The following is an 18564-nucleotide window of genomic DNA, read 5'->3' on the forward strand; positions in this document are numbered from 1 at the left end:
GTCCATGGGATTCTCCAGGCAAGAATACTGGAGTGGGTTGCCATGGTCTCCTCCAGGGAATCTTTCCAACCCGGGGATCAGATCCAGGTCTCCTGCATTGCACACGGATTCTTTACCATCTGAAGTAGTAGGTACCAGCCTACTACTACCCTTCAATTGTAGAGACAACTTAGGAAACATTGCTAAAAAATTTCAGCACTCCCACTAATTAGGATGAAGCCGGCAGAAAACGACAGGATCCCAAATCAATAACTTAACCTTTAAACATTTTATTTGGATACATGTCTATGCTTAACTGATTACAAAACATACTCATTATCAAAGGGATGACCACAGCAGGCACTTTGATCTGTTTCTCTTCTTCCACTGAGCTGATGCCGAAAGTTGCTCAGGACTATGACTCTGAAGTGCAGGGTCTGGATGGTTTGTTTCTTTTCCATTTGTCCAGACAGAACCTTAAATGTCTCAGCGCCTCAGGGGCTCAGGGAAAGGGCTGCATGATTTTGTCTTCCAGCTTAGTCCTCTGATTCAAAGGAGAAACAAATTGTATAAAGCTGTCCAAATAACTCTGATATGCCTAGATTCTGGTTGTATCAGTATGGTTTTGAGGCAAAACATGAACCAATAATAAAAACACAACATGCAGAATACATTGATGATTATAAGCTAAGACTACAGCCAAGAGTACAGCAGAGGGGAAACCTGGGGAACCTTCCACATGGCACTTCAGGGTTCTCCAGTCTTGGAGTTCTTAAGAGTGCTGATGTCCAGAACCAGCCAATGTGGGCTTGAACCTGGTTCTGCATTTACTTGCCATTATGACAGTGAAAAAAAAATTGCTAGAGTTTCCTGAGTCTCAGGGACCTGACCCCATCTTCCTCCCTCATAGGCTTCTGAAGAGAATGTCTTGAGAGAAGGTCAGGAGCCTTTAAGCCCAGCAAGCAGCACGGTGAGCACTCCTGGGGGGTCTGCAGTAGGACCACCAGGCTCCCAGCTCCCCCCAACCCCAAAGCAGCTCTGTCCCTCCAGCTTCCTCCTCGTGGAGGCATCTCCAATGCCCAGAGATGAGAACCTGGACGTGAAGAGGGAGGCTTTGATTTCTCAACCTGACTGCCCAAACCTCCCTCAAGGTTGGCTGAGGGATGAAGAGGACACATCCCGGAACTCTGCTTCCCCAGCTGTGCTCAGCCTGGGTGGGAGAGAGAGGCAGAGGCACATGGGAATACTACAGTTCTGAACATGACCCGGCTACTCTGGGTTCAAGAATGGACAGTAAGCCCCAGCCTGGCTTTTGTCTCTGTGGCGAACTTTCAGAGCAGGTGATACCCGCACTGAGTGGTATGGCAAATGCTGGCATGGACGTAAATAATACCAGTTTAGCTCTTTTTCTAATTGGCCGCCTTCCACCTGGACTCCGCACACACTACCACCTCATTTGTTCAGTTATACTGGGAGCAGAATTGATAGTTTTGTGTTTCCGCTATATACTGGAGACTGGGTAAGACACCCTCACAGTGGCTCCTGGAATTCATACAACCATCCTGTGATGTCTATAGGTACAATACTGTCACGCTGACCCTACGGGGAATGACACTCAGGTTGCTGATGGGAAGAAATTTGTCCCACTTCACATGGCTCATGGTGTCTGAGGTGAGATTGAAGGCTCATCTCACTAGCAACGAGAAACTATTTTCCCAAGACTTACACAGTAGCTTGAATGATCCAGAATAGTGCCAAGAACTGGGAAGCCCTCTAAAAGGCAGCTAAAGTACACAGCATGGACTCTATGTACTAAAGAGAGTATATTTTATTCATAAGCAATGCGATCTCCCAGGGCCTTGCTCTGAGGATTTTGTTTTCTTCAAGTAGCAGGAGAGAGAATGAGTCTCCTCTGTGATGTAAGTGAATCTCATTGGCTCCCAGTGATGCCTTCCTGTGAGGACAGTTTAGTCCAGACATGCCTATTGGACCACCCAGAACCTATTTTGTGCTGGTCTCCCTGATGCCGCACCCCTCCATGTTAATTAAGAGTTAGGATCAAGGGACTTCCCTGGTGATCCAGTGGTTAAGAACCTGCCTTTCAAAGTAAGTGATGTGGGTTCGACCCTTGGTCAGGAATCTAAGATTCCACATGCCATGGAGTAACGAAGCCTGAGCTGCAACTACTGAGCCTGAGCACTCTGAAGCCCAGGTATCACAATTCGAGAGTCCAGCTAGAGTCCGTGCACCGCAAGGAAAGATCTGTATCGGCAATGAAGCTCCCACGGGCCGCAGTAAAGACCTGATGCAGTCAAATACGTAAGTAAATAAAAGAGTTAGGATCGAGAGCCTAGTTTTTGAGTCTAACCCTACGGATACAAAAGAAAAGGTTTGTCTTCGTTCCCAAGTCTAAAAATGAAGAAATAGGTTAGTGAACTCAGATGCTTGGATGATGAAGTCTCACTGAAATTTACACTTGACTGGAGAATCCCTTGGTAAGTCTACTTAATCACTTACCAGAAAGATGTTCTTTGAAACAATCACAAATGTGATTTGAAGGAAAAAATGTATTCTTTTATTCTCCATTCCTAAAATAACTTACGGCAAATCATTTGGGGCATGAGATCAGTCACACAAGAAGGGTTTTTTTTAAAATTTAGATCTATGTTTATTTTACCTTTACTTTTGAAGGGCTCCGTGTGGCTCTCGCTCAGCTCTGATTTATTGACCAACAATGAGACATGTTCATTAAGAATTCGTCTGGATCCTGCAAAAGAAATACTTTTTAAAGTGTTTTGAAGCAATGGAGCCATTGCCAGTAATACCCATTAAGGCATTTCAGATAAGATGGATTTGAGCACTCAGAACTGCCAGTCCCATTGTAATGGTGATGAGTAAAGCCCACCACCATCCAGCCTGAAGAGTCAATGGTGGATTAGAATAGTCACCACAGTACAACCTAGAAAACCAAGACTTGACTGGTTAAGAAGCAGGGGGTGAGAGTCAACCTTTTAAGATGTCCTCATATGAGTGTAAATAGGAAGGAAAAATTTTTTCAAGTCAAGGGCTCATAGGGTAAGTTTGAACAATTTCAGCAGCTAGCAAAGGGACTTTGTTAGACTCAGAATTGGCATTCATCAGATTTGTCCGTTAGATTCACTCTCTTTTCCATGCTACACTCAACATCTCAAGATGCTTAGACATTAGCCAGTTGTTATGAAGACTGCATGTTTGTTATTATTTTATAGGCTTGTGGGGTTATTTTTTACAATAAAATTTTAGAAGTTTATAGTTGTCTGATAAAGATTCAGCCTTGCCAAAATTTTGGCATGCCTTGTTTCAGCCCCCTCCCCAGAGTAGATTTTTATTAGGATAATTTGCTATAATGATGTTTTGTGAGAGAGGAAGTTTTCAAGAGACATAATTTTGGAAACAGGCCGGGATACTCAGATGTGCTGTCTTTGAATTCCTAAATCCTTTCCTATTTTAACACCACTTGATTCTAACAGCTATTAAGTAACCCTGGAAGAAGTGCCAGAATTTTCTTCAGTAATCATAAATCATACACACCAGTGCCAAATTCCTTAAACAAAAGTTAGGATGGAAGGGCAGGCACAGAAACACACACACAAGACGGATCACAGTGTAGGCAGAGCAGATTTTTCTGAAATCCCTCTTTGTGAGCAGAGTTGAGGGGCTGTGAAAGGGAAGCCCATTTTTTTCTCTAACAATGGTATTCTCTGCCCATAAAGATGTTTCTAGCGGGGTGAATCTGAATGCATCCATCCACACACTCCAATTTTATATCTTTTATGACTAAAAATTTTATTTTTGCAAGATGACTGCCTAAACTAGACATGGAGGAGGGGAAGGGGACGGAAATGAGCAGTCTGAAGCCCCAGAACAGGAAAATGCATCTTCTTGACCTTGGCCATGTGACAAGATACACACTGGCCAGAATGACCACTTGTTCTTGATGCCCTTGTTCAGGCCAAGAGACTCTGTGACATGTTATTGGGTTTATAAATAATGTGAGAGAAAAGTCATGGTCCCTAAGTCAGCATCTGCTTTTTGTATCCTGAAAGGCCCTAAAAATTTGCATTTTGTAGTCACTTGGGCAGAAGTGAAGATTATGGGGGGAAAAAAGTGTGAGAAAAGCACTAGTATAACTGGTTGGGAGCACAAGTCTCAGGCCAGAAAGTGCTGGTTCAAGTTCTGACTACCACTTAGGGCTGCCAGCTTCGGGCAAGCTTCTCTAACCTCTTTGTGCCTTTGTTTCCTCAACTGTAAGATTGGGGCTCATGCACCTATCATATATACATACATATACATATGTGTATATGTATATACAAATACACAAGGACACATGCATATACACCTTATCCATATACATGGTGCTAAGTCTACAGGTAACATGTTACTAGTTAAATGCCAAATAGGTGCCAGACTCCACACTGAGTGCTTTTATATAAAGTTTTATTTGGGCCTTCCTAGGTGGTGCTAGTGGTAAGAACCCACCTGCCAATGCAGGAAACATAAGAAACGTGGGTTTGATCCTTGGGTCGGGAAGATCCCCTGGAGGAGAGCATGGCAATCCATTCCAGTATTCTTTCCTGGAGAATCCCCAGGGATAGAGGAGTCTGGCAGCTTACAGTCCACGGGGTCACAAAGGGTTGGACACGACTGAAGTAACTGAGCACGCACTCCTTGCTGTGAGCTTCCCTCGTAGATCAGCTGGTAAAGAATCCACTGCAATGCGGGAGACCTGGGTTCAATCCTTAGGCTGGGATGCTCCCCTGGAGAAGGGAATAACTACCCATTCCAATATTTTGGTCTGAGAATTCCATGGACAGAAGACCTTGGCAGGCTATAGTCCATGGGGTCACAAAGAGTTGGACGCAAGTGAATGACTTTCACTTTATTTAATCTTCCTGTGTGCTGTGCTCAGTTGCTCAGTCGACTTTATTTAATCTCTATAGCACACTTAAAAGGCAGGTAATATTATTTCCATTTTATAGGTAAAGACATTGAAGTTCAGAATGCTCAGGTGTATACGTAAGTATGAGGCCTGCCTAGAAAGACCCAAGTGTGTCTGCTCCAGCATTGTATCGGACACCATTGGTGACCCCAGCTCACTTCAACAGCTTTTTGATAAACACATACATTATAGTCTAGATTATTACATTGGTAATCAATTTGATAGATTAGTAAATTACTCCTCTGCCCATCATCATTTGTCTAACTTATTAAAATTAATAGGCAGCATTGGAAAATACATTTGACACCTGAAACTGAGTCACTCTTCTCCCAAGGCCCACTCTGGGCCCCGTGCGTCATGGGTTTCAATGCTGTTGGAAGGGAAGAGAGTAGTTGCTGCTTTCTTCCCCTCTGCACCAGAAAGGAGGGGCCAACAAATGCACAGGTGCCTCTCGACAAAGTGATGAAGCCCAGGGCAGCCTGCCTTCCTCACCTGGGGAGCCTCTGCTAGCTCTGTTGCCAGGAAGTCGTTCTCAGATGGGCTATCCTTTGGGGGCAGCAAAGCACTCAGGGATTTGGGAACAGGGCTTTCCTCACCAGGAACACTCAAGCAGGAAGTCAGCCTTCCTCACAGGCTGCCCTGCTTGGCTTCCTGGTTCTACACGAGGGAGAGGGAGGAAAATGCAACAGAAGAACACTAATCAAGAAGAAAGAAAAACAACAGCACGGCAAGCGACAGTGTTGAAAGAGCACAGTGATTTGAGTGCATGAGAGATGTTGTAGTCTTGGTTGACATTTATCTGCCAAGCACTGACAAAGTCATTTGGAAACTTCTCTGGGGTTCTTCTGCTTGGGCGCAGGGCCTGGGGATGGGAGAAGAGGGCTAGTGGTAAGAGAAGAGCCCAGAGAGGTAACACGTAGAAGACCAGCAGGCTGGACGCTATGACACCACCATCAGAGAGAGGCTTGCAAGGGCTTGGTCTCTGCAGGGCATGTGGGCTGGGCATGGCCAGAGAAAAACATAGCTCACTGGGACATCCAGAGATGAGCTTGTAACCTAATTAAAGTTACAGACTAAAGCTTTACTGTACCTTGCATGCTTGCATGCTTAGTCCCTCAGTCGTGTCTGACTCTTTGAAACTCCATGGACTGTAGCCCACCAGGCTTCTCTGTCTGTGGAATGCTCCAGGCAAGAATACTGAAGTGGGTAGCCATTCCCTTTTTCAGACAGTGGAATACTATTCAACCTTAAAAAGGAAGGAAATTCTGCAATATACTACCACATGGATGAAGCTTGAGGACGATATACTAACTGAAATTAGGGGAAAATGTCAAGTTATTATTTAATGGGCATAGCAAAGATGGAAAGAGTTATGGGGCTGGATGGTGATAATGGCTTCATAGCAATGTGAATATATTCAATACCACTGAACCATGCATTAAAAATGGTTAAATGGTTAGGATGGTAAATTTCATGCTGTGTGTATTTTAACACAGTTAAAAAAAAACAATCAATTTTTAAAACTCAATTGACTGTAAATATAAGTATTTACTTCTGGACCCCCAGTCCTATTCCAGTGATCTGTATGTCTATCCTAAACCAATACCACACTCTCTTGAATACTGTGGCTTTGTAGTAAGCTTTGAAGTTGGGAGGCATGAATCATCCAACTTTGTTTTTCTTTTCCAAGGTTGTTTTGACTATTCTGTGTCCCTTGAATTTCCATATGGATTTTAGGATCAGCTTATCAGTATCTGTAAAATGGCAGCTGGGATTATAAATAGGGATTACATTGAATCTCCCAATTCCCTATATCTGAATTGTAGATTACATCTACAGTGATCAGTTTAGGAGTATTAGAGACATATTTTTAAGTTAACAAACTAAAAAGATTAGCCACTCCCCATCCCCCGTCCCCTGTCACCCTCACCCTTCAACTCCTGCTCTGCCTCAAGCTCTGTCATTTGAAGTTGCATGTCTTTGAGCCTCTCTGAGCCCAATTCTTACATCTACTAACAAAAGAAAATAGTGCCTACCTCAGAGATCGCCAGATAATTAAGTGAGGCAATCTACATGAAAGCACTGTAAGGACTACAAAATACTGTGAAGACTAGAGATGTGATTAAATCTATTTTCATAGTGCTTATAAACTGAAAAATGGATTAAAACTTACACATTGAAAACAAATACTTACTGTCCCTTCCAAGCTGGTCATCTTGAGAGATTATGCCTTTATTCTGATAATGCTACATTGCTTGAAATATTTCTTTCAGTAACTCTTTTACACTTCTCCTTTATTAATTTAATAAATCCTTTATTTAACTGAACACAAATATTTTAAAGCAAATTAATACATATAACTTACATTTTTAAGGATCAAATTTGTATGTCAAAATACATCTGTATTGATATACTTGTTTAGAAAACAAGAAACTCAGGGATTAAAAAATAGAAACTAGAAATAACTATATAATTTTTGTCTTCTAATACAAATGGTTTCTTGATCTACCTAGTGTCAGTGAGTTCAGGTTATTATAATTTCACATTAGCTGCTCATACTTAAAATCCATTTAAAGTCAAAGACTTCATTACAATATGCATCACATTACTTTGCAAATCCTCAATGATGGCAAATCATTGCAAACTACTGGTTTTGAAAGCAAATTTTATTTCTTGAAATGATCAGAGTCACTGGGAGTCAAGTCTGATGGCTCCATGAAGAACGTGATCAATCTGGGTATTTTCAGGACTGAAGTGTTACTACCAACTAATCATTTTTTTCCTGAATTAATACTTAAAATTTTGTGTGCTTAAATGGCAGTTGTCCTACAAAGAAGTCCCTGGCCTGGGCAGCCACCTATTTGTGACCTGATAAACTGATTGAGAAAATAATAAGTATGTCATTCCCCGGCTATGACTGAGAAGCCTGTCAGTTGCTTCCCCTCCTTCCTCACCCCTTACCCAATTCCCTGAAACATGGTTTTTCAACATTGCCACTGTCAGCTTTGGGGTCAGGTAATGCTTTGTTGTTCAGGCTGCTTCCTGGGCATTGTAGGATGGTTAGCAGCATCCTCGGCTGCCACTAGATGCCAATCACAACCCCCCAGTCATAACCATCTAAAAGGCCTCCAGACAATGCCAAAGGGACTGTGGCAGGCAAAATCACCCCTGGCTGAGAACCACTACCCTTGAGTATATCCTAGAGATTTGGACTTCCATTGCTCCAAGGGATAGATTTTAAATATCTAAAGTCTAAACCAAGAACCTCAAATGCAAATGCTTCCAGGAGCAGGCAGGTCATTTATATTGCTGAGGTAGACCAGATGTTTAAAAAATGATGTCCCCACAAAATTGGCCAGAAATTGACACAACACTATAAAGCAATTATCCTTTGATTAAAAAACAAATAAATGTTTAGAAACAATGCACATACTAGTACAAGAAATATTTCACTTTCCTCTTCACTGTAAGATAAGAAATAGGGCAAGTGTGATGAGTAGGCCACTGAATGGTCAACCCCAGTGTTGAGAAGCAATAGGGCTTGGTAAGGCTAGTGAGCTGGAGAGTCCATGCACAGTCTAGACAGAGTCTGTAGTCAGTCATTGTCATTTCATGGCCTAATGTTGTAGGGCTTTCAATTTGGGGGAAAAAGTCAGAAGTTAATGTTTGTGTTTGTTTATAAAATCTCTTGATTTTTCATGCACTACTAATTAAGTCAAAATGTTTAAAAACTTGTATGTGGATTATTGTGCCTGAACTCTGGCCTGAGATTTGCTTCCCTGCTTGGAGGCACAGAACTGGACTGACTTGAGGGAAGGAGATGGAAGCTGTGAGAGAAGGGAGGTGGTCTGGCTCCCAGAAGCACTTGACCCCAAGGAACTGGGTTCTGGAAAGACAGGGTCAAGTCCCTCCCATTTTGAGTAGCCCCTCAAAGGGAGTAATTGAATCCCTGCCAAGGCTCTCTGCATGTGTGTGGGGACCAGAATATTGAGCCCCAGACAGGTTAAATGACTTCTAGAGTTACTAGATTCCTGATTTTCAGGCCACTACTTTTTCTACCACAATGTTCAACATCACAAAATATGTACTAGTCTACTTTGTGTATGCGTTAGTACAGTCGTTATTTATTTTTTCAGTTATCATGTTCTCAGAAGCGGGCCTTTTAAAAGCATGTTTAGAAATTGAGATGTGTATATTCATACATACAATTCATGATTTTAAAGTGCATGCTTCTGTGGTTTTAGTATATTCACTGTGTGGTACAGCTACCACCACTTTCTAATTCCAGAACATTTCTATCACCCCAAAAGGAAACTCTGTACCTATTAGCAATTACTCCTCATTCTCCATTTCCTTCAGTCCCTGGCAAACAGTAATCTACTTTCTCTCTCTATGGATTTGCCTGCTCTGGACATTGATGTAAGTGGAATCATAAGATACGTGACCTTTGTGTCTGGCTTCTGTCACTTAAATATGGTGTTTTCAAGGTTTATTCATGTGTCAGTCCTTCATTCCTTCTTATTTTATGGGCTTTCTATAGTGGATTCTAGACTGAAAGAAGAGTAAGGGTCTTTCCCACTGAAGATATTTTTCCTGGAGGTAGAACTTAGGCGTATCTGATCTGGGGAACATGCAGTCCTTATCCAGCAGGCAATTTCATTGCATACAACCCTCCACGTGGACTTAATTTTCTCCCTCTTTGTACATACTTTCTTCTATTCAGTGGGAGAGGCCCCATCACAGGAAGCTTGCTTTCAAATTCAGCTAGGATATTGTGACCGCCTTGTCCACTCTTTAGCAATAATGTAACTCGGGGTGCAATCAGGCAAATGTTGCCCTGTAATTAATTCCCTTGCTGAAATATAATAAGAAGTCACAGAGGAAAATTCTGCTAGACATTCTGCTAATTGTGGCTGAATATAGCCCAGGGCTACTGAGTCCATTCTTCTCAGGCACAGTTCACCTAACAGAGTGCTCTGCCGAATACATACCTTGGAAGCAGATTTATTTAAGCTACAGCTATTAAATACAATTCATTCATTGTCTTGTTTCGGAACTTGGGTTGGGTTGGGGGTGGGGTGAGGTGAGGTGGGGAGGCTGGGCTTCCATTTGCTCTTTTTCAGCAGGAATTTGTTATGCTTTCCTTGTGTAATAAAATATCCCCCAAATGTGATGGTTCTATAAGTGGGAAAGCAGGAGTATCATGGAATCCATTCTAAGTTGGCTTATTATTTTTCATATTTTTCAAATAAAGCCAAAGGCTTTATTTTTTAACATTCAAATCTCTTTTAACAGGTTATATTGATCACTCAGAATTTTTGGATTTTGTGATTTTTTTTTTTTAATTTTCATTACTTTCTAGAAACTCCTTTACTAGCTGATTTTCAAAGTTATTTCTTGGAGTAGGTGAAATGTTTCAGAAACCAGGAAGTCTTTCCTCAGGCAAGTTCATGGATAATTTGATGTGTTTTCTTAAGGAGTTTAGGTAAGATTTTATTCAGAGTATTTGAGATAGGGAGGAAGGAGATGAGCTGGAGGCGAGCCGCTACTTGATGGCAGGACACTGTGGCAAAGTCCAGCATTATTTTTCTGTCAAACATGAAGTCCTGCTTACGCGCCTCATGTGAACGGAGAACGGCATGTTATGTAGAATTTTTCTTCAGGAGCTCGTTGTTAAGAGGATCTACAAGCCCATCCACTCTCATGGTGCCTGTTGTTTGGTTGACCCACCGTGTTCTCTTGCCCACCTCCAATCATGACATGGTTATGTTCTCAGACTGCAACTAGGAAAGGTCTTCCCAGGAGGCTCTAGCAGTAAATAACCCACGTGCCAATGCAGGAGACACAAGAGATGCTGGTTTGATCCCTCGGTCAGGAAGGCCTCCTGGAGGAGAGCATAGCAACCCACTTCAGTATTCTTGCCTGGAGAATCTCATGGACAGAGGAGCCTTGCAGGCTACCATCCATGGGGTCGCACAGAGTCGGACGCAATTAAAGTGACTTAGCATGCAGCAGGCATGCACGCAGCTAGGAAAGGCCACGTGACACAGTTAAATGAAGAAAGCATTTGCTTTCTTGGTAAAAGAGGAAAATGTTGTCACTGTGACCCACTTTTCCTTTTCTTCTTTCCTTGAAAGTTGTGTAATGCCTGGAGCTATAGCAGCCTTTGGGGGCCATCATCGTGTGATGATAAGGAAAGACTGAGAAAACTGCAGAAGTATTAGCATGCATCACTGAGCTGAGCTGATGAATCAACATCATTAACTGCCTCCTTTTACCCTTCGGGTGTTTGGAGAAATGCAAGCCCTGTTTGTTGAAATCATTTCTAGTCAGATTTTTGCTGCTTGAATGCACTGATCACTGATACAATTTATGGAAAGAACTTTATTATCTACTCTTCTTTACTAATATTTACTCTAGCATTTCTTCCTGAATATCCATCCTCCCCCTCTTTTTCTCGCTCCTGAGGATTTCAGTACTAAAGTCTGTTTTCATTGTCCCCACAGTTTCTTCTCATGGAAAGAGAGGTTTAAATTCTCATTTTTTGCATGTGGTGGAGACAGATGTACAAAATCCATTTTGAAAGAAGTACATTTGTGGCTAGTTTTATTTTCAAAATCTAATGTGTATTGCTGCATTTTAAATAAGCATGTTTCCTGGGGCAGTTGCAACCTACACGTGACAGAACCAGTTGATATAGAAGCAGAAAGGGAAACAGTTACTGGTCTGGAAGCACAAAGCTGTCTGACTATGGGCCTGGTTTGCACATGAAGACCATACTTTCAGAAACCCCTAACCTTTAGCAACCTCAAATGCTAAAAGCAAAGTGTGAAGTAACCAGAGGTGAAAAAAAAAAAAAAAGGAGCCTTATTATTGAACTTTGTTACAGTACTATACCTTTAATTTTTTAAAGAAATTTGTATTTCTTAGAAGAAAAAAATCCCTATTTTTAATCATTTTGAATACGTGCATCTGGTCTGTTTAAGAATGTCTGAGTAACTGACATATTGTTTTGTCTGTCAAGGATATTGTCCATTGTATCCCGTAGTTTCCTGTTTATGAGGGCCCTTGGGGAATTTTTTTCTGTCTGATCATAGAACTGAGAATATTTATAGCTGAGCAATAGGTTTATTTTTATATCATGAATTGTAGTTGATTTAATTGTCAATGGGCTGCTGATTTTTGTTTTATTGGATGCTTTAAAAAAAGCTGTCTATAATGTGCACAAGTCTCATAACATTAGTTCCTTTTTTTTTTTAATGTTAATTAGGTCAGGTGTTGATATAAAGGGCAAGAATGACTCTGGCTAGTCCTGTCCCCAGTGCCTCCACTTCATGTTTCCCATTGACTCAGAACATGCAGCGTTAACTAACATTGCATGAATTTGATTCATCACTACCACCAACTTTAAGAATTTTTTACCATAATGATAATGAACAAAGGTTAGTGGGCATTTAAATGAACAGTTCCAAATATATATAATTGCTTTAGCATCATGATTGAAGTTTATTTTTCATTCAGGTCAAATCCAGAATGAACGCTCCTGAATAACCTATAGCTCTTTTCCAGCCCTGCTCCTTGCACCTCATGGCTCTGCCTGCTTTAATGTGTTGCTTCCAAGACTGCCCTGCTGCTCAGTGTCAAGCCTGCAGAAGAAGAAAGATCCTGGATGACGGAGCCTGGGAAAGTTTTATGGGGCAAGCTACTCATATTTCATTGGCCAAAAGTCAGCCCATGGCTACACCTAACTGCAGGAGAGCTGTGAAACCAACTCTGGCTCCGTGCCCAGGATGAAGGGAAAGCAGGTGAGGTGAGGACCCAGCTGGTCCCTGCCACAGTGAAACATAATGAAGTAAAAGATACAGAGAGTTCTATAACCTGAAGAGGGATGGAAAATTCAATTAAATCTAATCGCTTGGCGAAAAGATAGGCTACACCCCAAGGGGGACTGTAGAATTCTATGTACCCAAATCATGTGTTAAAAAATGAAAGAGGCTGTGATAAAAATAGGGTAAGGGTGAATTTGAAAGACACTCTGGGATACACGGCACACTCCCCATCTGGTGACACAGTAGGCAGAACCAATCCAGCTATGATAAGCAGCTCAGTGTGTTAACCCGCTGCTCAGATAGAATCATCCTGCAAAAAATATCCTAGTCTTGTATATGTCACTGAGTCTTGTATATTTTACTGAGTCTTGTATATTTTACTGAGATGGCATAACAGTTCTCAATAACTCCATCCTAAAGTGACTTTACTTCTACGGAAAAGATGTAGAAAAAGTGTACAGATGAAGGCAATCAAACTTGTATTATTACTTTCTTGTTAAATTTAGGAGTAAGTTTTCTAACCATTATGATCATCTGTTTGTGTGTGTTATTTAAGGAGTTTGAAATGTTTAAGAGAATTTAACAAATTAACCTTGTGATTTTGTTTTGAAATGATAAACTGGTATCAATTTGTGATTTTCATTTGAAATAATTGAATATGTTTATAGTGTTTGAATGTTTAAGAGAATCCAATTTACAACCAGGTATAAGTTAGTTTTATTATGTTTAAGAATTCATTGATATGTAGAAAGATTTTACTTGCTAAGTTTCATAAGTGTTGCCCTGTCAGGCATTTGAAATATTTCAGAAAATCGAATATATTAAATTTGTAAGGGTAGTTGAAAAATATTTTAGGAAATTTATTTACATGTATTGTTCAATTCAGTTCAGTCGCTCAGTCGTGTCTGACTCTTTGTAACCCCATGAATCACAGCACGCCAGGCCTCCCTGTCCATCACCATCTCCCGGAGTTCACTCAGACTCACGTCCATTGAGTCAGTGATGCCATCCAGCCATCTCATCCTCTGTCGTCCCCTTCTCCTCCTGGCCCCGATCTCTCCCAGCATCAGAGTCTTTTCCAATGAGTCAACTCTTCACACGAGGTGGCCAAAGTACTGGAGTTTCAGCTTTAGCATCATTTCTTCCAAAGAACACCCAGGACTGATCTCCTTCAGAGTGGACTGGTTGGATCTCCTTGCAGTCCAAGGGACTCTCAAGAGTCTTCTCCAACACCACAGTTCAAAAGCATCAATTCTTCAGTGCTCAGCTTTCTTCACAATCCAACTCTCACATCCATACATGACCACTGGAAAAACCATAGCCTTGACTAGATGGACCTTTGTTGGCAAAGTAATGTCTTTGCTTTTGAATATGCTATCTAGATTGGCCATGACTTTCCTTCCAAGGAGTAAGCGTCTTTTAATTTCATGGCTGCAGTCACCATCTACGGTGACTTTTTTTTTTTTTTTTTTGTATAAAGGTGGCCAATTGAGGAAATTCAATCTTTTAAAATGTATAAGTTAATCGAACACTAGTCAAACAACAAAAAAGCAATGGTTCACATTTTTACATAAATCACTGTATTTACAAATAGAATTTATAAGTTAGATTTACAGGTTAAGTTTGAAGACTTAGGTAAAATAAAATTTTCAACTTTAATAAACTGAATATTAGAATAGATATTCGTAGTTCCTTTTATTCACAAATTTCTCACACTTAAGTAGACAACTGACAGGAGTAAAGAAGAGGAAAACGAGAGAGCAGGAGTCATTTAATAAAAAGCAAGACCAACAACATTTAAATTTGTTTCTTTCAAAGAAAGATGTCTAAAGTAGTCAGACCCATGGAAGCAGAGAGGAGAATAGTGGTTGCCAGGGACTGGGGGAAAGGGAAACGGGAGCTGCATATCCAACTGGTATGAAGTCTCAGTTATGCAAGAATAAGTTCTCCAGCTTCCCTGCTGGCTCCGTGATAAAGAATCCACCTGCCAATGCAGGACACACAGGTTCAGTCCCTGGTCCAGGAGGATCCATCCTGCCCTGGAGCAACTAAGCACGTGGGCTGCAACTACTGAGCCTGTGCTCTAGAGCCGCTGAGCCGCAACTACTGAGGCCACGTGCAGCAACTGCTGAGGCCTGTGCACCCTGGAGCCCGTCCTTTGCAACAAGTGAGGCAGCTGCAGTGAGAAGTCCATGCACGCAACTAGGGGGAGCAGCCCCTGCTTGCTGCAACTAGAGGAAAAAAAGCCCCCACAGCAAGGCAGACCCAGCACAGTCAACAATAAACAATTTTTTAAAATTAGTAAGTTCTAGACACATACCGCACAACAGTATGCCTGTAGCGAGCAATACCGTTTCGTGCTCTTTGGGGAGGGTCTGCAGCGGGAAGTGAACCGAGGGAGTCGACTGCTGGCGTGCGGAGCCAGAGGAGCACAGGGTGGCGATGACCGCAGAGCTGTGTTTCTGAGTGAGGACAGAGTTTCCATGATGCTCACATTGTTGGGTTACAGTTCACTTAATTTAACAATGTAATGATGATAATGGATTTACTTTCCTTTTGAAAACAACTCTGAGAGAGAGTTAATGTCAGGGTCATGAAGACCTGGACAAACCAATGCTCTCCTTGCTTTAGATACCCTTGGCCCTGGAGTCAAGCCCAAGAGCGAAGGGATTATTATGTCTCAAGGTTAGTCAGCATTAACATAATACTCTAGGATGGAATCTTCACTTTGAACATTCTTTTCATTAAGATCTAGAGAATAATTTTCTGCTATTATGTAGTTACAGCCTCTTAGCCATGCTTTTTAAAAAACACAATCATTTTTATGACACTATGGCAGAGAAAACCAGAGAAGCCCCTGTATGCAATTTTTACAAAATCTCCTTCAGGAACAGAACCCCTGGTTTTTCAGCTGGAGATATGGGTACTCAAACAACACACCTATTTCCCAGCTTCCCTTGTCAGATGTGCCCTGTGGCTAAGTTCTGACCAGTGAGATGGGGGCAGAGGTACCATGTGGCAGCACCTGGAAGTTTTCCTTACAAAGACACCCAGTATCTGCTGTTTGTGTTCTTTTCTCCAGTCCCTCTGCCAGGACCCAGATGTGGCCATCCGGGACCTTGAGGAGACTGACCGCTCTAGGGGATGACGGAGTGGGTGGCTAAGAAGTGCCTGGGGCCTTGAGCACTTTGAAGAGCCTTCCACACTAGCCCAGGATGGCCTAACTGGACTGTCACCTGAGACAAAAATAATCTCATATTTTGTGTCAGCCCCTCTTTGGGGTTTTCTGGTACTTGTAGTCAAACTAATCATAACTAGTATAAAAAAATTAAAATTCTGTTCTATCATCTCTCACTCACCCTGTTAAAAATTTTCTTCATCTTTCCCCCTCATTCATCTCGTTGTCTTCACAGTTTGTCAAAGACTTTCTTTTCCAAAGACCACACTGTTTCTAACATAGCTTTCTCCACCATTCTCCTTGGCATCCTTCTTTGATGGTGTCTGAAGGCAATGGCAACCCACTCCAGTACTCTTGCCTGGAAAATCCCATGGATGGAGGTGCCTGGTAGGCTGCAGTCCATGGGGTCGCTAAGAGTCGGACACGACTGAGCGACTTCACTTTGACTTTTCACTTTCATGCATTGGAGAAGGAAATGGCAACCCACTCAAACATTCTTGCCTAGAGAATCCCAGGGATGGGGGAGCCTGGTGGCCTGCCATCTATGGGGTCGCACAGAGTCGGACACGACTGAAGCAACTTAGCAGCAGCAGCAGCAGCATCTGATTAAAACACACTTGGTGGTTGAACATCCCCAGAAGCACATAGTCTCATGACTTAAAATACTCTGATAGAGATTTTTGCAGTTCAAAATTTATAGCTTATATCAGATTCACTTCCTCATTACGTTCTTCTACCCAGTCACACCAACAGCCCTTTTCCTCATCTATTCTGCAACTCAGGAAGAAGAGTCACGTCCACACATTCAGGTCAGACTACTCGGCTTATGGCCTTGGGTGTTGGAAGTGGTAGTCCTTCCCTGATTTCCTGCTCTCATAAATTTCCCAAAACTCACTTTCTCCTTTTGTAAACACACACCTCCAATCTGTTCCCCTGATCTGTTTTTCCTCCTGTTCCTAAAGGCCATTGCCAGCTGTCATTCAACTTGCACTGAATCCCAGTGCTGCCAGGTCTCCTCATTTCCAAAGTTTCCTTCAATTCAGCAGACCTTTACCGATGCGTTGTCTCATGCCAAGCCCCACACTAGGCTGTGGGGATATAAAGAAGATTAAGGCGTAGTTTCTGCTCTTGACAGGAAAGGTATTTAGCTTCCTCCTTTCTTGCTGTGTACTTACCACCCCTTCGATCATTGGTCCACATGGACAGGGCCAGGTTTTCAGGGGTGGGGGCTACACCAGGTGACCCTGCTGTTCAAGCTGACAAGACATTCAGATGAACATCTATCAGGGGAAAGAGTGTAGCTCTCTCACTCCTCTGTCCTTACTTCAATAATTTTGTGTCAGAAAGGCCTAATCTGACTTTTCTTATATGCTACAGGAGAGATTTCAGAGAGAAGGGACTTGGCTTGTTGCTTTGAAACAAAATGAAACTTGGATCTAGGGCACTTGAACCAATGGACTGACTCCTATTGTTTCACACAGACAGAATTATTCAGGTATCTTGCATGGTAACCTGGTATGCAAAAGAAAGTCCATGGTCAAGAATAAAAGAGTGATGGAATAGAGTGTACCAGGTGTCCCAGGGAAATCAGGTTGAGAGGTTGGGATGGAAGCTATGAAAATAAAGATCCATTAAAGGCTGTATTTCCTTTCCCCTTCCCCCACCCCTCCTGGGCTTTCAGTTCAGTTCAGTTCAGTTCAGTTCAGTCGCTCAGTCGTGTCCGACTCTTTGCGACCCCATGAATCGCAGCACACTAGGCCTCCCTGTCCATCACCATCTCCTGGAGTTCACTCAGACTCACGTCCATCGAGTCCGTGATGCCATCCAGCTATCTCATTCCTCAGTCGTCCCCTTTTCCTCCTGCCCTCAATCCTTCCCAGCATCAGAGTCTTTTCCAATGAGTCAACTCTTCGCATGAGGTGGCCAAAGTACTGGAGTTTCAGCTTTAGCATCATTCCTTCCAAAGAAATCCCAGGTCTGATCTCCTTCAGAGCGGACTGCTTGGATCTCCTTGCAGTCCAAGGGACTCTCAAGAGTCTTCTCCAACACCACAGTTCAAAAGCATCAATTCTTCAGCGCTCAGCCTTCTTCACAGTCCAACTCTCACATCCATACATGACTACTGGAAAACCATAGCCTTGACTAGACGGACCTTAGTCGGTAAAGTAATGTCTCTGTTTTTGAATATACTATCTAGGTTGGTCATAACTTTTCTTCCAAGGAGTAAGCGTCTTTTAATTTCATGGCTGCAGTCACCATCTGCAGTGATTTTGGAGCCCAAAAAAATAAAGTCTGACACCGTTTCCACTGTTTCCCCATCTATTTCCCATGAAGTGATGGGACCGGATGCCATGATCTTCGTTTTCTGAATGTTGAGCTTTAGGCCAACTTTTCGCTCTCCTCTTTCACTTTCATCAAGAGGCTTTTTGGCTCCTCTTCACTTTCTGCCATAAGGGTGCTTTGATCTGGAGGAAGTATCTGTAGCTCTTCTCTGGGGAGGAGGAAGTCCATCAAGGTGTCAGTGTTACAATTTCTCTAGCTAGGCCATCTCCACCATGTGGTACCCTCTTCACAGGTGGCACTCCTAAAGGTATCATCTT

The 18564-nt window shown here is 42.3% G+C and overlaps 1 long non-coding RNA gene across 2 annotated transcripts in view; it reads right to left on the bottom strand.

Annotated features, from left to right (window-relative positions):
* Positions 1 to 253: 253 nt before the first annotated feature.
* Positions 254 to 18564, bottom strand: part of LOC105609920 (uncharacterized) — a 56558-nt gene continuing 38247 nt past the window's right edge. The window contains exons 3-5 of one of the 2 annotated variants that reach the window (XR_003590328.2): positions 15107 to 15248; positions 2657 to 2746; positions 254 to 523 (exon numbers count right to left, since the gene is read on the bottom strand). This is a non-coding gene — a long non-coding RNA (uncharacterized LOC105609920). The remainder of the gene's footprint in view (positions 524 to 2656; positions 2747 to 15106; positions 15249 to 18564) is intronic. The other variant, XR_006060872.1, reaches the window with a different exon arrangement.

The sequence above is a fragment of the Ovis aries genome, chromosome 9 (genome assembly GCF_016772045.2).
Source record: "Ovis aries strain OAR_USU_Benz2616 breed Rambouillet chromosome 9, ARS-UI_Ramb_v3.0, whole genome shotgun sequence".
Lineage (NCBI taxonomy): Eukaryota > Metazoa > Chordata > Mammalia > Artiodactyla > Bovidae > Ovis > Ovis aries.